Source organism: Strix aluco, unplaced genomic scaffold (genome assembly GCF_031877795.1).
Source record: "Strix aluco isolate bStrAlu1 unplaced genomic scaffold, bStrAlu1.hap1 HAP1_SCAFFOLD_33, whole genome shotgun sequence".
Taxonomy (NCBI): domain Eukaryota; kingdom Metazoa; phylum Chordata; class Aves; order Strigiformes; family Strigidae; genus Strix; species Strix aluco.
The window spans coordinates 3,569,623-3,573,994 of NW_027436647.1; positions in this window are offsets into that span (position 1 = coordinate 3,569,623).

Genomic DNA, 4,372 nt, shown 5'->3' on the forward strand with positions numbered 1-4,372 from the left:
ACAGAGAAGGTGCTAGGAAGGAATTCTCTGCCTGCCTTTCCCCAGTGCTCTGCAAGCTCTCCAGGACAACATAAAATCTGGGGCTCTGTGCTTTCTTTCGTTCTGAACAAGTGTTACTGTTTTCTGCACAAAAGCGATTCTGCGAAGCAATGTGAACAGGCACAGAGAAGGTGCTAGCAGGGAATTCTCTGCCTGCCTTTCCCCAGTGCTCTGCAAGCTCTCCAGGACAACATAAAATCTGGGGCTCTGTGCTTTCTTTCCTTCTGAACAAGTGTTAGTGTTTTCTGCACAAAAGCGATTCTTGCGAAGCAATGTGAACACTTCTGCTTCCCAGGCACAGAGAAGTTGCTAGCAAGGAATTCTCTGCCTGCCTTTCCCCAGTGCTCTGCAAGCTCTCCAGGACAACATAAAATCTGGGGCTCTGTGCTTTCTTTCGTTCTGAACAAGTGTTACTGTTTTCTGCACAAAAGCGATTCTGCGAAGCAATGTGAACAGGCACAGAGAAGGTGCTAGCAAGGAATTCTCTGCCTGCCTTTCCCCAGTGCTCTGCAAGCTCTCCAGGACAACATAGAATCTGGGGCTCTGTGCTTTCTTTCCTTCTGAACAAGTGTTACTGTTTTCTGCACAAAAGCGATTCTTGCGAAGCAATGTGAAAACTTCTGCTTCCCAGGTACAGAGAAGGTGCTAGCAGGGAATTCTCTGCCTGCCTTTCCCCAGTGCTCTGCAAGCTCTCCAAGACAACATAGAATCTGGTGCTCTGTGCTTTCTTTCCTTCTGAGCAAGTGTTACTGTTTTCTGCACAAAAGCGATTCTGCGAAGCAATGTGAACACTTCTGCTTCCCAGGCACAGAGAAGGTGCTAGGAAGGAATTCTCTGCCTGCCTTTCCCCAGTGCTCTGCAAGCTCTCGAGGACAACATAATATCTGGGGCTCTGTGCTTTCTTTCCTTCTGAACAAGTGTTACTGTTTTCTGCACAAAAGCGATTCTTGCGAAGCAATGTGAACACTTCTGCTTCCCAGGCACAGAGAAGGTGCTAGCAAGGAATTCTCTGCCTGCCTTTCCCCAGTGCTCTGCAAGCTCTCCAGGACAACATAAAATCTGGGGCTCTGTGCTTTCTTTCCTTCTGAACAAGTGTTACTGTTTTCTGCACAAAAGCGATTCTTGCGAAGCAATGTGAACAGGCACAGAGAAGGTGCTATCAGGGAATTCTCTGCCTGCCTTTCCCCAGTGCTCTGCAAGCTCTCCAGGACAACATAAAATCTGGGGCTCTGTGCTTTCTTTCCTTCTGAACAAGTGTTACTGTTTTCTGCACAAAAGCGATTCTTGCGAAGCAATGTGAACACTTCTGCTTCGCAGGCACAGAGAAGGTGCTATCAGGGAATTCTCTGCCTGCCTTTCCCCAGTGCTCTGCAAGCTCTCCAAGACAACATAGAATCTGGTGCTCTGTGCTTTCTTTCCTTCTGAACAAGTGTTACTGTTTTCTGAACAAAAGCGATTCTTGCGAAGCAATGTGAACACTTCTGCTTCCCAGGCACAGAGAAGGTGCTAGGAAGGAATTCTCTGCCTGCCTTTCCCCAGTGCTCTGCAAGCTCTCGAGGACAACATAATATCTGGGGCTCTGTGCTTTCTTTCCTTCTGAACAAGTGTTACTGTTTTCTGCACAAAAGCGATTCTGCGAAACAATGTGAACAGACACAGAGAAGGTGCTAGCAGGGAATTCTCTGCCTGCCTTTCCCCAGTGCTCTGCAAGCTCTCCAGGACAACATAAAATCTGGGGCTCTGTGCTTTCTTTCCTTCTGAACAAGTGTTACTGTTTTCTGCACAAAAGCGATTCTTGCGAAGCAATGTGAACACTTCTGCTTCCCAGGCACAGAGAAGGTGCTAGCAGGGAATTCTCTGCCTGCCTTTCCCCAGTGCTCTGCAAGCTCTCCAAGACAACATAGAATCTGGTGCTCTGTGCTTTCTTTCCTTCTGAACAAGTGTTACTGTTTTCTGCACAAAAGCGATTCTTGCGAAGCAATGTGAACACTTCTGCTTCCCAGGCACAGAGAAGGTGCTAGCAGGGAATTCTCTGCCTGCCTTTCCCCAGTGCTCTGCAAGCTCTCCAGGACAACATAGAATCTGGGGCTCTGTGCTTTCTTTCCTTCTGAACAAGTGTTACTGTTTTCTGCACAAAAGCGATTCTTGCGAAGCAATGTGAACACTTCTGCTTCCCAGGCACAGAGAAGGTGCTAGCAAGGAATTCTCTGCCTGCCTTTCCCCACTGCTCTGCAAGCTCTCCAGGACAACATAAAATCTGGGGCTCTGTGCTTTCTTTCCTTCTGAACAAGTGTTACTGTTTTCTGCACAAAAGCGATTCTGCGAAGCAATGTGAACAGGCACAGAGAAGGTGCTATCAGGGAATTCTCTGCCTGCCTTTCCCCAGTGCTCTGCAAGCTCTCCAAGACAACATAGAATCTGGTGCTCTGTGCTTTCTTTCCTTCTGAACAAGTGTTACTGTTTTCTGCACAAAAGCGATTCTTGCGAAGCAATGTGAACACTTCTGCTTCCCAGGCACAGAGAAGGTGCTAGCAGGGAATTCTCTGCCTGCCTTTCCCCAGTGCTCTGCAAGCTCTCCAGGACAACATAGAATCTGGGGCTCTGTGCTTTCTTTCCTTCTGAACAAGTGTTACTGTTTTCTGCACAAAAGCGATTCTTGCGAAGCAATGTGAACACTTCTGCTTCCCAGGCACAGAGAAGGTGCTAGCAAGGAATTCTCTGCCTGCCTTTCCCCAGTGCTCTGCAAGCTCTCCAGGACAACATAAAATCTGGGGCTCTGTGCTTTCTTTCCTTCTGAACAAGTGTTACTGTTGTCTGCACAAAAGCGATTCTTGCGAATCAATGTGAACACTTCTGCTTCCCAGGCACAGAGAAGGTGCTAGCAAGGAATTCTCTGCCTGCCTTTCCCCAGTGTTCTGCAAGCTCTCCAGGACAACATAAAATCTGGGGCTCTGTGCTTTCTTTCGTTCTGAACAAGTGTTACTGTTTTCTGCACAAAAGCGATTCTTGCGAAGCAATGTGAACACTTCTGCTTCCCAGGCACAGAGAAGGTGCTAGCAGGGAATTCTCTGCCTGCCTTTCCCCAGTGCTCTGCAAGCTCTCCAAGACAACATAGAATCTGGTGCTCTGTGCTTTCTTTCCTTCTGAACAAGTGTTACTGTTTTCTGCACAAAAGCGATTCTTGCGAAGCAATGTGAACACTTCTGCTTCCCAGGTACAGAGAAGGTGATATCAGGGAATTCTCTGCCTGCCTTTCCCCAGTGCTCTGCAAGCTCTCCAGGACAACATAGAATCTGGGGCTCTGTGCTTTCTTTCCTTCTGAACAAGTGTTACTGTTTTCTGCACAAAAGCGATTCTGCGAAGCAATGTGAACACTTCTGCTTCCCAGGCACAGAGAAGGTGCTAGCAGGGAATTCTCTGCCTGCCTTTCCCCAGTGCTCTGCAAGCTCTCCAGGACAACATAGAATCTGAGGCTCTGTGCTTTCTTTCCTTCTGAACAAGTGTTACTGTTTTCTGCACAAAAGCGATTCTTGCGAAGCAATGTGAACACTTCTGCTTCCCAGGCACAGAGAAGGTGCTAGCAAGGAATTCTCTGCCTGCCTTTCCCCAGTGCTCTGCAAGCTCTCCAAGACAACATAGAATCTGGTGCTCTGTGCTTTCTTTCCTTCTGAACAAGTGTTACTGTTTTCTGAACAAAAGCGATTCTGCGAAGCAATGTGAACACTTCTGCTTCCCAGGCACAGAGAAGGTGCTAGGAAGGAATTCTCTGCCTGCCTTTCCCCAGTGCTCTGCAAGCTCTCGAGGACAACATAATATCTGGGGCTCTGTGCTTTCTTTCCTTCTGAACAAGTGTTACTGTTTTCTGCACAAAAGCGATTCTGCGAAACAATGTGAACAGACACAGAGAAGGTGCTAGCAGGGAATTCTCTGCCTGCCTTTCCCCAGTGCTCTGCAAGCTCTCCAGGACAACATAAAATCTGGGGCTCTGTGCTTTCTTTCCTTCTGAACAAGTGTTACTGTTTTCTGCACAAAAGCGATTCTTGCGAAGCAATGTGAACACTTCTGCTTCCCAGGCACAGAGAAGGTGCTAGCAGGGAATTCTCTGCCTGCCTTTCCCCAGTGCTCTGCAAGCTCTCCAAGACAACATAGAATCTGGTGCTCTGTGCTTTCTTTCATTCTGAACAAGTGTTACTGTTTTCTGCACAAAAGCGATTCTTGCGAAGCAATGTGAACACTTCTGCTTCCCAGGCACAGAGAAGGTGCTATCAGGGAATTCTCTGCCTGCCTTTCCCCAGTGCTCTGCAAGCTCTCCAGGACAACATAGAATCTGGGG